The sequence below is a fragment of the Aquarana catesbeiana genome, linkage group LG05, assembly GCF_042186555.1.
Source record: "Aquarana catesbeiana isolate 2022-GZ linkage group LG05, ASM4218655v1, whole genome shotgun sequence".
NCBI classification, from domain to species: Eukaryota; Metazoa; Chordata; class Amphibia; order Anura; family Ranidae; genus Aquarana; species Aquarana catesbeiana.
Window position 1 is genome coordinate 454,078,694 of NC_133328.1, and position 15,077 is coordinate 454,093,770.

Below are 15,077 nucleotides of genomic sequence, written 5' to 3' on the forward strand. Positions count from 1 at the left end.
CATTAAGTGACTGACCCCCCCCCCCCCCCCAAAAAAAACAACCCAAGATTCCGTTCCTTCACGCACCTCTCAGAAACCTTGCATCCAGACCAAAATAAAAAAAGAAGAAAAAATGCACCTGTTACTCAATACATGTCTCAAGGATTGACCATACAGTGCTCGCTCACCTCCATTATGAAAGCCGTTTATAGCTGTAGATTTCCAGCAGTAAAAACCAGCCAGTGCTCATTGGGCCTCTGATGTCTCCTACATCAGAGGCCCAATGATGTACCCAATGGCTATTGAACGTTTAATAAGACTCCTACACCACCGTTGCATCAGAATTATACCACACTTGCCACACTTTTTCTTTCCACATCCCCTTGACAGGTATGTCGCTTTATAATAAGGCATCATTGAATTCACTAGCCCCTTCGAAAAAACTGAGGAGGCTTCAGGTTTCCTCCAATGTAATAGTATGGCCTTCCTACCATAAAACAGGAGGATGTTGATTAGAGTTCTGTGAGCCCGAGATGGAACCACCTCTTCTACCAATCCAAGGAGACACACTCCTGATTGTCAGCTGGACAGGGACCACCAGGACCTCGGTTATGCAGGAGGTAACCTCAGTCCAGAACTGTTGGATCCGAGGGCACCCCCAAAATAAGCGGTCAGCAGCCGCAGGCGAGAAAGTACATCTCCAACATTCAGATCGCATGCCATGACATTCGGGTATATGGTAGCCAGTCTAGCTGGGGCATAATAAATTTTGTGCAAGAATTTGAAGTGGATTAGTCTCTTGCCGCCACCAGATGCTGAAAGGGATGATCCCACATGTCTGCACCTGAAAGAGGCACATGGCAGAACTCCAGCATCTTGTGGGTTATCCTGATCCAGAGAGGCCGGTAGGGACACTCCAGGGTCTGGACCCTGCACTGCGGCTGCGGGCGCCATCCTCTTAGCCTGCTTCTTGGTGCTCTTTGTAGAGTAAGGAGAAGGCAAGATGGCAGGGGCAGGGCTAGGTTCCGGGCCGTGAGTGGAGCGAGTCTGGCGCTGACTTTTCTGGCTCCCTTTCTCATTTCCCGGAGTGCAGGGACAGATACTGGTACCTCTGGTGCTGGATATCTGGCAGGAAACCTCCAATATTCGGATCGGTTAGGAGGATATATGCGGAGCTCCAGGGAAACACATCCTGCATTGCTCACAACCGGTCATCCCCCCATAGAGGTACTCTTGATGAAAGCAAGAATTGGCCTTGCTGTAAAAAATTGCAATGATATGCACCTGTCAAACAGGTGCAGAAAAATTACTCTTTGGGTGTCGGGGGAGCCTTTCCACCGTAACCCTATAGAGGTGTTCTTGATGAAGGCAAAAAAAATTGCAATGATATGCATATGGTTGGTGTTTTTGCCACGTTTGATGTGCCTGAGACACGGTTTGCAGATAGCAACAGTGCGATCTGCTGCAGATGTGCTGAAAAAGGCTCAGACAGCTGAGCTTTGGGGAGTGGGCCGGAAGATAACAGCTGCAGAATGTGATGGAATAGTGTGGCTGCTCTCTACTCTTTCTTTATGTCAACCTCCTTGGGGTTGTGCCACCTCACCACCTTCAGTTTCCTTCTCTACTCTATCTGGCACCCAAGTCGCATCAGTGACCTCATCATCATCATCTCCTCCATCTTCATCATTACCACTGGAGACAACTTGGCAATACGCTGCGACTTGGGGAACATGAATGCCAATTTGTCTACCAGTGTTCCTCCCTCTCTCTAGGCTCATGTTCCTATCATCCTCAACCTCAGAACCAACCTCTGAATCCAGTAATGGCTGGGCATCATCAAGGAGCAAGTGGCTGACGCTGTGGTCAAATAACTCAGCTGACTCCTCAATGGCTGATGTTGGGGCTATGGCAGGAATAGATGTGGACAAGGAGGCCAGATTATCCACTCTGGCAATTGCAGGGGACTGCACCCTTGTCTCTGCTTGCGTGACAGAGGATAAGGAAGGTTTAATAAGCCAGTCCACCACCTCCTCTGCATGCTGTGGCTGGATAGCACAGGTAAACTCACTAAACAGAGGAAATGATGCCCTGCCTGAGGACACATTTGTTGCTGGCCCCCTTACGGTGCCAAGGGAATGTCTGCCTCTCCTTGTTGTCATCCCAGACATTATTGGGAGGGGGTGGTGCTTATAAGCAAATGTAAAGAAGAAGTTGAAATCTGTACGTAGATGCACTTTAATCAATCTAAAGAGGTATTTGGTGCACTTTAATTTGAGTACTCACATTACACAGACACACTCCACGGATACTCTATAATATACTGCAGTATAATGCGCCAAACAAACAGTGATGCACAGAACTATATGGCGTTAAACTGGCAGTAACGCACAAAACTATATGGCGTTAAACTGGCAGTAACGCACACACAAGTAAATGGCGTTAAACTGGCAGTAAAGCAATCAAATAGATGGTAACACTGACACTATCTGAACTGTCCCTAATCTAGCTATACACTAATGTAAAGATTACTGACACGGTCTCACTACACTACACTGAAACTATCTGAGCTGTCCCTACTCTAGCTGCACACTATGCAAAGCTGAAGGATGGTCCTCTTCACTACACTCACACAATCCCTAGACTGACACTAAACTAATATTCTACACAGACAATGGAAGCAAAATAGCACAGTATAGCACACTAACTAACTAATGGCATCTCTCTCCATGCCAAAATCACACTGAAAATGGCTGCCACTGAAAAAATGCTTTTATGCTTTTATACTGTGGGGTGGGAATGAGCTATGATTGGATAAAGTCATGATGACCGTGTCCAATCGTGACTCTGATAGTGCTCTGTGCCCTGATTGGCTGAAGCTTTCACTGCTTCAGCCATTCAGGGCTTGCAATATACTGTTCAACGCCGCAATGCATTGTGGTCGGTTCGGGGGGCCGAACATCACCGAGGTCTTGGTGGTCCCTGGCCGACACATTTGTTCGGCTGTTCGTCGAATGTCCGAACAGTGAAAGTTTGGCCCGAACCGTTCGCCCATCCCTACTGACCAACACTAAAAGTAGGGGATTCCAAAAGAACATGCCAAATACAATGAACAAGACAGGCTGCTATTGCAGAACACCCTGGATGTAATTGTAAAACTTAAATCTTCGTTTGAACTTATTTAAAGCTGAGGTTTAGTCTGCTAATATTTTCCTTCCATGGGCAGCTTAAAGCGGAACTTCAGTCATTTTCTTTTTCAACTTTCCATCTATTAAATCCTCTGCCCTTGTTTTACCTTTGGATAGTAAAACATTTTTTTCTGCCAGTAAATACCTTATACAGCCCACTTCCTGTTTCTTGTCTGGAAAAAAGCCTAGGCTTATGACATAATGCACAGCGCTCTCTCTCACTCTCGTGAGAGTTTGCCAGGAAGGGAGGGGTGAGTCATAAGATGGCCAATGAGCTGCAGAGCTGAAGGTGTGTCTCTGTCTGTGTAAATCCAGGAAGGGAACAGGCAGAAACCTCAGCTGCCCACAGTTAAAATCATTGCAGCCAGACCCAGTGGAGGGATATTTTTGCAGCATATTTGGCAAGTACAGAATCATAGTATATATAAAATATGCAAAGTGGTTGGAGGGAAGCTTCAGAATGTCAAAAAGATGTTTTTATTACAAATTATGTGAACAGACTGCAGTTCCTCTTTAAGTGCTGGTTCACACCAGCGCAATGTCAGACATTGCATGTGATTCACACCACGCTGCCGTGCAGATCTCATGCATTGTCTGTGCAATGCAAATTTAGCCATCCCCAAATGCGATGCACTGCGAACTGATCTGGGTGTGTCATTGCCTTTCTATTGACACCCGCAGCGGTTCGCATAGGGCCGTGTGAACTGCCTGCGAGTTCTTTGCGATGTGGGAACCGGCACTGGAATTGCGCTGGTTCCTGCATTGTGTGAACCGAGGCTAACAGTCTTCCAGCTCCTTATTAACCATAACAGTATCAAACACAGAGCCCTGTAGTTATTTACATTTCATTACATTGCTTAGCTGTGTTAACTTTTATATCAATTGTTATCTACATGATGTCAGGCAGTTGGCAAAGCAGCAGCTGTGAGACTTCAGGTGACCTCTCACCTCTCAGATAGAATAAGGAAAATATACAACTTCTATAGATGGGCCTGCACATTTATGATATTAGACTAAATTCTCAAACGTTTGCATAAGCCCATTTTTCATGGTCAAGTATACCTGTCATGAAACTGGGAAAATCCAACTGAGCACATGATGAAAAATACTTTCCGGCAAATTCAATAAAGTCCTAGCGACACCTTTCTGGCAGTGTAGTCATTTTAAAATGGCCTGCGCCAGATTCAGAAAATCCCTCTAGCCCATTTCAGTAGCTTTACCGTCACTTGCAGCAGATTCAGGTAGTTCTTCATAGTGGCAATTTTACAAAGGGTAGGGGTATACTGCACCAAATTCAAAAATAATTGCCTTTGGTTCATAGATAGCGAAACTGGCGGCAATTAGGACCAACCACATGGTTTAGTGTGCAGCAGCTGTCCACTCTCGCTGCACTGAGCCAGTAGTAGGAGACGGTGTGGTGTATTCCCCCCATTTTTATTTTATTTTTTTACACTTGATTTGAAGTGCACAAAAGTAACACTTCATTCATGTCACTGTACAGCAGTGCGGTGTGTTGTGCTGCTGTACAGTGACATGCAATCCTGTCTAGTTCGCTGCAATAAAATGCAGCATCTCTGCATTTTATCACAGATTACTGCAGCGCAGCTCCAAGCTGCCTTTCAGTGTGATTAGGACACATCAAAAACAAATGTTTTCTGAGTATCCTATCCCTAATTGCCATTCTTTCATATAGTACATAGTACATAGTAGGTGAGGTTGAAAAAAGACACAAGTACATCAAGTCCAACCGATGTGTGTGATTATGTGTCAGTATTACATTACATATCCCTGTATATTGCGGTCATTCAGGTGATTATCTAATAGTTTCTTGAAGCTATCAATGCTCCCCGCTGAGACCACCGCCTGTGGAAGGGAATTCCACATCCTTGCCGCTCTTACAGTAAAGAACCCTCTACGTAGTTTAAGGTTAAACCTCTTTTCTTCTAATTGTAATGAGTGGCCACAAGTCTTATTAAACTCTCTTCTGCGAAAAAATTTTATCCCTATTGTGGGGTCACCAGTACAGTATTTGTAAATTGAAATCATATCCCCTCTCAAGCGTCTCTTCTCCAGAGAGAATAAGTTCAGTGCTCGCAACCTTTCCTCATAACTAAGATCCTCCAGACCCTTTATTAGCTTTGTTGCCCTTCTTTGTACTCGCTTCATTTCCAGTACGTCCCTCCTGAGGACTGGTGCCCAGAACTGGACAGCATACTCCAGGTGCGGCCGGACCAGAGTCTTGTAGAGCGGGAGAATTATCGTTTTATCTCTGCAGTTGATCCCCCTTTTAATGCATGCCAATATTCTGTTTGCTTTATTAGCAGCAGCTTGGCATTGCATGCCATTGCTGAGCCTATCATCCACTAGGACCCCCAGGTCCTTTTCCATCCTAGATTCCCCCAGAGGTTCTCCCCCCAGTGTATAGATTGCATTCATATTTTTGCCACCCAAATGCATTATTTTACATTTTTCTACATTGAACCTCATTTGCCATGTAGTCGCCCACCCCATTAATTTGTTCAGGTCTTTTTGCAAGATTTCCACATCCTGCGGAGAAGTTATTGCCCTGCTTAGCTTAGTATCGTCTGCAAATACAGAGATTGAACTGTTTATCCCATCCTCCAGGTCGTTTATGAACAAATTAAATAGGATTGGTCCCAGCACAGAACCCTGGGGAACCCCACTACCCACCCCTGTCCATTCTGAGTACTCCCCATTTATCACCACCCTCTGAACATGCCCTTGTAGCCAGTTTTCAATCCATGTACTCACCCTATGGTCCATGCCAACGCACCTTATTTTGTACAGTAAACGTTTATGGGGAACTGTGTCAAATGCTTTTGCAAAATCCAGATACACCACGTCTACGGGCCTTCCTTTATCTAGATGGCAACTCACCTCCTCATAGAAGGTTAATAGATTGGTTTGGCAAGAACGATTCTTCATGAATCCATGCTGATTACTGCTAATGATATCATTCTTATTACTAAAATCTTGTATATAGTCCCTTATCATCCCCTCCAAGAGTTTACATACTATTGATGTTAGGCTAACTGGTCTGTAATTCCCAGGGATGTTTTTTGGGCCCTTTTTAAATATTGGTGCTACATTGGCTTTTCTCCAATCAGCTGGTACCATTCCAGTCAATGGACTGTAAAAATTAGGAACAACGGTCTGGCAATCACCTGACTGAGTTCCCTAAGTACCCTCGGATGCAAGCCATCTGGTCCCGGGGATTTATTAATGTTAAGTTTCTCAAGTCTAATTTTAATTCCGTCCTCTGTTAACCATGTAGGTGCTTCCTGTGTTGTGTCATGAGGATAAACACTGCAGTTTTGGTTACTGAAGCCCCCCGATTCACTCGTGAAGACTGAGGAGAAGAATAAATTCAATACCTTTGCCATCTCCCCATCCTTTGTAACCAGATGTCCTTCCTCATTCTTTATGGGGCCAATATGGTCTGTCCTCCCTTTTTTACGGTTTACATACTTAAAGAATTTCTTGGGATTTTTTTTGCTCTCCTCCGCTATGTATCTTTCATGTTCTATCTTAGCCATCCTAATTGCACCCTTACATTTCTTATTGCATTCTTTATAAATTCTGAATGCTGAGGATGATCCCTCAACCTTGTATTTTTTGAAGGCCTTCTCCTTTGCTTTTATATGCATTTTTACATTGGAGTTAAGCCATCCAGGATGTTTGTTCGCTCTTTTAAATTTATTACCCAATGGCATACATTGGCTAATGCCCTTATTTAATATGCTCTTAAAGCAAACCCATCTCTCCTCCGTATTCTTTGTTCCTAATATTTTATCCCAATTTATGCCTTTTAGCAAGGTTTGTAGTTTAGGGAAGTTGGCTCTTTTGAAATTCAGTGTCTTTGTGTTCCCTTCATGTTTCCTATTTGTGTGATTTATACTGAAACTAATTGACCTGTGATCGCTGTTACCTAAATTGCCCCGTATTTCCACATCTATTATCAGGTCTGTATTGTTGGTAATCAGTAGATCTAGTAATGTTTTATTTCTAGTTGGTGCGTCTACCATCTGACCCATAAAATTGTCCTGCAAGACACTAAGGAACTGGCGAGCCTTAAATGAATGCGCGGTTCCCTCCGCCCAGTCTATGTCTGGATAATTAAAATCCCCCATTATGATAACACTTCCCATCCTTGCTGCTAATCCAATTTGTGATAGGAGATCCGTCTCCACTTCCTCCCTCAGGTTAGGGGGCCTATAGCATACTCCCAGTATTATTTTCCCCTTAGCTTCATCCCTTTGGAGCTCTACCCATAAAGATTCCACCTCCTCCCTAGCCCCCTCAGTGATGTCATCTCTCACATTCACTTGTACATTATTCTTGATATATAGGCATACCCCTCCCCCTTTTTTACCCTCTCTATCCTTGCGGTATAGGGTATACCCTTGAATGTTTGCCAGCCAATCATGAGAGCTGTTGAACCAGGTCTCTGAAATTCCCACAAAATCCAAATCCTCCTTGTACAACAGTATCTCTAGTATCTTTCAGTGTGGAAAAAGGCCACACTGTGTGAAACGGCCCTAAGTTGGCGTACAGAGACAGGCAAAGTGTGTGTCTCTGTACAATGTGTAGACCTTCTTCCCTCCCCAACTGTCATTGGTTGGTAAGGACACTGTTGATAACCGTATGAAGTAGGGGTGCACTGAATGGGTTTTTTGGTGCCGAAACCGATACCGAAAATGAAAAATACACTAGGTCGAAAACCGAAGCCGATACCGAAAATGACTGTTTGTTTTTAAAAAATATTTTTATACAGGAGGTGGTCAGAGACTGCAGACATGGTACAGGAGATGTCAGAGACTGCAGACATGGTACAGGAGATGTCAGAGACTGCAGACATGGTACAGGAGATGTCAGAGACTGCAGACATGGTACAGGAGATGTCAGAGACTGCAGACATGGTACAGGAGATGTCAGAGACTGCAGACATGGTACAGGAGATGTCAGAGACTGCAGACATGGTACAGGAGATGTCAGAGACTGCAGACATGGTACAGGAGATGTCAGAGACTGCAGACATGGTACAGGAGATGTCAGAGACTGCAGACATGGTACAGGAGATGTCAGAGACTGCAGACATGGTACAGGAGATGTCAGAGACTGCAGACATGGTACAGGAGATGTCAGAGACTGCAGACATGGTACAGGAGATGTCAGAGACTGCAGACATGGTACAGGAGATGTCAGAGACTGCAGACATGGTACAGGAGATGTCAGAGACTGCAGACGTGGTACAGGAGATGTCAGAGACTGCAGACGTGGTACAGGAGATGTCAGAGACTGCAGACGTGGTACAGGAGATGTCAGAGACTGCAGACGTGGTACAGGAGATGGTCAGAGACTGCAGACGTGGTACAGGAGATGGTCAGAGACTGCAGACGTGGTACAGGAGATGGTCAGAGACTGCAGACGTGGTACAGGAGATGGTCAGAGACTGCAGACGTGGTACAGGAGATGGTCAGAGACTGCAGACGTGGTACAGGAGATGGTCAGAGACTGCAGACGTGGTACAGGAGATGGTCAGAGACTGCAGACGTGGTACAGGAGATGGTCAGAGACTGCAGACGTGGTACAGGAGATGGTCAGAGACTGCAGACGTGGTACAGGAGATGGTCAGAGACTGCAGACGTGGTACAGGAGATGGTCAGAGACTGCAGACGTGGTACAGGCAATCAATGCAGCCTGCCAGTGCCCATCATTTGCAGCCTGCCTGTGCCTCACCAGTGCCCAGCAGCCTACCAGTGCCCATCATGCAGCCCGCCTTAGTATGTCAGACAGGATCAGGACAAGGCAAAACCAAGAACAGTGCTCTATCTATGGAGGAAAGCTGTCAGCACACAGCATTAAGGAGCAGCTTGTCGTTATGATCAGTGGGAGGAGCATTAATAGTGTGCAGCACCGCGGGGGTTAAGAGTGCTGCACACTATTAATGCTCCTCCTTCTGACCATACCGACAAGCTGCTCCTTAATGCTGTGTGCTGACAGCTTTCCTCCATAGGTAGAGCACTTTTCTTGGCTTTCAGCCACCTCGTCGAGGGAGAGGAGAGGAGAGGAGAGGACGGGGACGCTCCAGAACAACACCCCCGTACTGGGCGGCACCAGGGGCGGGGCCCCGCCCCATTTTCAGCGCGGTTTTCAGCATGATTTCCTTTTTGGCATTTTGCCGAAAAGGCCATTTTCGGCCGATATGTTACAGCGGCTGAAATTTCGGTGCATCCCTAGTATGAAGGCTCTGGTCTCTGTGTGCCTTGACACACAGTACCTGCCCCAGATTCATGTACCTGTTTAAAATCTGTACATGTATTTGTCTCCCACACTGTTTGGCGTGTGGAGACATGTTGGAAATCTAAGGTACGTTTCCCAATAAATTCCTTTGTTTATATACTGTATAAACAGAGGTTACCATCAGTATAAAACAGATCAAAACATATACAGCTAGAGACAGTCATGCAAATCTCAACATTTCTTGTAAAAGTCCAGCTTACTCCTGCCTCCCAAGTCTCTTTTGATCCTTTTATTTATTGGGCATTTATCTCCCTGATCTATAGAAATGCTCTGGAGGCTGGGGACAGGGCTGGCCTTGTCTTGACCACTAAAGTAGAGACTTTAGCTTGTTTACACTATATGTGTGGAGACCTGCATTTTTCAGCACTTGAAAACCACAGGTCTCCGCAAAAAGAACACAGAAAACGTTTGTTTTCTATGTATCCTGTCTATACAACAAGAGTTGAGAGGCGTGGAAAAATGCAACAAGCCTTAATTTTCTGCACCGCACTGGGACTCCTCTGAAGTCTCCATTCATCTGTGTGTTTCTATGCACTGTAGCTGAGCTTGTGACATTCCAATTAAAAAAAGGAAAAGCACCCACACAAATTTTAGTGTGCAGACCAGTGTACACAAGCACTAAAGAAATTTCCCTGACCCCAGCTGCTTCATTACTTCAAAAATACAGCCACATCTGCTCCAAGCCATGCTTTTGTTTTCATCCTCTCCAGCCAAAACCCTCTGTACTGCGGGCTGCTCATTTGAAATGCACCCACATAGTCTTTTTAAACCATCCCCCAAGACTGGAAATAATTATGCCGCATACACACGATCGGAAATTCCGCCAGCAAAAGTCTGATGTGATCTTTTGGTCGGAAATTCCGACCATGTGTATGCTTCATCGGACTTTTGCTGGCGGAATTTCTGCCAGCAAAAGATTGAGAGCAGGTTCTCTATTTTTCCGGCGGAAAAAGTTCCTATCGGAAATTCCATTAGTCTGTATGCAATTCCGACGCGCAAATAAAACACAACTCAGAATCATCGCTTCGTATGGTACTTCCCTTTCCTAGTGCCGTCGTACGTGTTGTACATCACCGCGTTCTTGACGGTTGAAAGTTCAGAGAACTTGTGTGACTGTGTGTATGCAAGCCAAGCTTGAGCGGAATTCCGTCGGAAAAACCATCCAAGGTTTTTCCGAAGAAAATTCCGATCGTGTGTACAGGGCATAACACAGCTAGATGTGAAGAGGATTTTGACCTATGCTTGGCTGTCTAAAGCTAAAATGAAAATCATTAAAACCATGTCAGGTATTTTTATTTATTTTTATTTTTTTTTTTCCATATGTGTCTTTCCAGTTGGCTGCAACTGCTGAACGATGAAAGTTTTCCAGAGTGGCCACACAGATCGAAATTTACCCAGTCCTTGCTGAACTGGCCGAATTTTGATTTGAATGTACCTACCTTTACACACAGCCACCAGAATAACTGTTTTATTTATAACTCAAACTTTGGGTTTTCCTTCACTTCAAATCCAGGTAAAAGTGATCACAGGACAAACCGTGAATCTTCCCATCGGGGGACAAAGTAATAAATACCCGGCAGGGTTCAAACCACTCACCACTTTTTTGCAAAGCTTGAAAACCATTGGGTTTAGATACACTTTAAAGACTATTGAAGACTAGTCTTGTTCCTGCTAAGCCCAAATGTGCCTGATTCTCTTGTATGATTAAAGGGGTTGTAAAGTCAGAAGGTTTGTTTATCTTATTGCATTCTATGCATTAAGATAAAAAACCTTCTGTGTGCAGCTGCTCCCCTCAGCCCACCTAATGCTTACCTGAGCCCCAGCGCTGTCCAGCTATGTACACGAGTGCCTAGGCCGTCCGGGCCGCTCCTTCCTGATTGGCTGAGACACTGCAGCGGCGCTATTGGCCCCCCGCTGCTGTCAATCAAAGTCAGTTAGCCAGCTAGGAGATAGAGGGGGCGGGGCCTGAAAAGCGGCTCCTTGTCTGAATGGACACACACACAGCTTCTGCTCACCTCGGGTGCCCCCCATAGCAAGCTGCTTGCTGGGAGGGGCCAGGAGCACTGAAGAGGAACCCGAGAAGAGGAGGATCTGGGCTGCTCTGTGAAAAAAACACCGCACAGAGCAGGTAAGTATGACATGTTTGTTAATTTTAAAGGGAAAAAAAACAAGACTTCACTTGAAGTACACATTGGTAGAACTTTTTTTTTTTTTTTTTTTTAACTACTTGGTCACAAAAATGTTTTTCATGCTGTTTTGACATTGATTTGAAATGCCTGTCAGATGAATTGCATTAAGTGCGTGCTTCCTCAGTGAACTGAAGTATCACAAATTGGTGGATCTGATCTTCATTGAAAACAATTAGTTTTCTCATGTTTATGCCTATTCTCTGTACTGAAAATGTATCATAATGCATGACAACACATCTACTCTAACACATCATCACATCTAATGAAGCTGTCAATGTGTAAAACATTTTGACTCACTTTCTTATGCTGCTGTGTTTATTAAAAAATATTATTTATACAAAATGTGCAAAATCTCTCCATATAGTGAAATTAACCTTAGGGCAGGTCATTTGTTCTGGCTGATTATCATGAATCATGCCATTAGAACACAACTCAAATTTATTACTGTTATTGTTGGCTAACATTCGGATAAAATACCATAAAAGTAGGGGCTCAGGTGCACGGCAGAGTTACCGCATGTTAATTTCCAGTCTAAAGTAGCAGCAAATATGGACATTTATCTTGGCTGAATAGCATAGGGATAGATTATGAATTACTGCAATTTTAAGGCTAATAAAAAGTCACGAAGGACCCTGAAAGTACTTTATGAATTAAAGCTGAACTCCAGATATAAAATACCCAAATAAATGCAGTTCTGTAATCTTTAGTACATAATTTAAATGCATTTTTTACAACCATCTTAAGGGAGAAAAAGCAGCAAACAAATGCTGATAGGAGGAGAAAACGGTGACAGAGATGAGCTCATCAGTTTGCTGCTTCTCCTTTTACTGTCCATTCACAAGCTGGGAGAGGGACAAAACCTGTAAATGTTACTAAACTGAAACAAACTATGTTGTATGCCAAAACGGTGTAAATCACAAGACTGAAATACAGATCCTTTTGTCATGTGAAATAGCTCTTGTATACTAATTATGGGAAATAATGATGAAAAAAATATATTGCAAGGGTTACTTTCAATAAACCATATTTCAAGTTTAATTTTCGACCCAGAGATATTGACAGATGAGCTTATATCAAAATCTTGGCTTTTTTTGTGAAAACTGAGATTGCCACTGCCTCTTGCTGATCAGAGACCATACATCGTAGTATTAAACCAAAAGGGAACCTCGGGGGTGGGTCTTTGCTGGACTTCTACAGGCGAAGACAAGATTGCATGCAGTTTAGTGATCTGTATCTCTGGATATACCAGTTTGTTTGTTTTTTTTTTTTTGGACATTGTTTTCATTCCTGGTAACGAGTTTTCAGTATGTACTCCTCTTTCATTGTCAAAGGTTGTGACGGGTTTAATTTATTGCCATAACAACTGATCTTGGTACGTTAATGAATGCATTTTATACAGGCATTCAGGTGTATTACCAAAAGCATTTTTTGTTTTATATAAAGTAGGGAAGGATTAGAACCCATGTCAGTTTATAGTATTGACTGCATCAGTAGCTCAGTAGAAAGGAAAAAGTAAAATGAAGAAAAATCTAAACCAGAAGTTGACATATATTGCTACTACTGAATAGAATAATATGCCCAATGTGGATGTTGATTGTAATATTCCCTCCCTTTTTTGTGTGTTATCTTACAGCTACATGTCAGATGACTGATTTCAGATTCTAGCCCCAATATACAACCAGCCAGTGATATTGTTAAAACTGAAACCCAGACAAAAAGGAAAACTCGACCATTAAGGCCTCATGCACACTGTTGCTGTTAAATTCAAGTTTTTGTGAGTTTAGGTGTTTTTTTCTTTCTGCCCTGTTATCCTATGTGTCCATGTACACATGGACGTTTTTAGCACTTTTATCAGCAGACTGTTTTCGGAATGCCCTAAAATCAAATTCAGGAAAGGGAATTCTGAACACAAAGAACGCTGTTAAACACACATAAACTCTAGGCCCATTTAGCACTTCAGCGTTTGTTTATTTCAATGGCCAGAATAAATTTAAATTCTGGCCAATGAAATAAACTCCCAAATGCTGATAAACTAGACCAGTGTTTCTCAACCTTTTTCCACTTGGGGCGCCCTTAAAAAGTATTTTTAGTCTTGAGGCACCCCAGTCCAAGGCTTGGTTCACGTTACTGTGTGTCGCGCAAAATCGCGCTTGTTCCTGACATACAGACAAATGTTCTGCTCTTTAGGGGTGCCTTTAATTCTTAATAATACCCCACACATTGGAAAACGTGGGGTGCTTTCGGTGCAGTGCAATTTAAAAAAAAAAAGGTTGGGGACTTCTTTCCCTACATATTTGTGGGTAGGGAAGCCCACTGAAATGAATGGGCTGCTCTACATGCAGCATGCAGCCACACAGATGTGAACCAAGGGCTTGTTCACATGTCAGGTTGGAGGGGCGGTAAAACCACATGGTTGAGCTGTTTTTACCACCCCCAACTTCTCCCCCTTTAGCTGCAGAGGCAGCAGCTGGGGGTGTACACATGCTGTGGCTGCAGCTCGAGGTATACCCAGGGTGAATGGGGATGCACTGCAATTACCCCGCAACTGTGTGCATTGCACGGTTGCGGTGTAGTGATGCTGCATTAAAACAGGTGGTGAGAAGGCAACATAATGCCTCTTTACCGCCTGTCAAATGCCTCTGAAAAGCGATCTGTGCATGTATTGCTGCTATCACAAACAAGCCCTACAAAAGTAGTTCTGATGGTACAGGAATTGGGGGGTCAGGATTAAAGGTAACATATACAGACACGTGCGCGCACATACACACATACAGACACGTGCGCACACATACAGACACGTGCGCGCACATACACACATACAGACACATGCGCGCACATACAGACACGTGTGTGCGTGCACACACACGGACTCGTGCGCGCGCACACACATGACATACAGACACATGTATAAAGCCCTTTTAAAACAAATCTAGCTTCTAGCACAGTACCTTTCCAGTTTCCGCATTCAGCCGGGTACTGCACTGTAGGGGGAAGCAGAGAGCACAGCACACTCCCCTGCACTTTACTTTCACTTTGCTGAGGTTGACAGAGCTTTTCACAGTGCCAATATACAGTTCGACAGGGGATCGGGCTCATCTGACAGCCCTTCTCTCCCCTGATCCCGCGACACACCTGAGCACCTCTGACGGCACACCAGTGTGCCACGGAACACTTGTTGAGAAAGGCTGCCCTAGACTATTTAGAAAAATGCAGCTTAGGTGCGTTTAGAATACTGACCTTCTCCAGGATAACAGCGTTTGCAAGAAACCCGTTTGCATGAGGCTTAAATATGCAAATCTCGTGTAATGATAAATGATGGGGTTCATTTGAATAAAATGCTTTATTTGTCTTTTAAATCCCTACTCCAGCCAAACATTTTCTTTTGTTGTTAGTAGATTAA

General features: G+C 44.1%; 1 protein-coding gene across 6 annotated transcripts in view; it reads left to right on the forward strand.

Moving 5' to 3' along the window:
* SPIRE1 (spire type actin nucleation factor 1) overlaps positions 1-15,077 on the forward strand; it is a 260,948-nt gene that overhangs the window by 176,924 nt on the left and 68,947 nt on the right. The window lies entirely within an intron of this gene.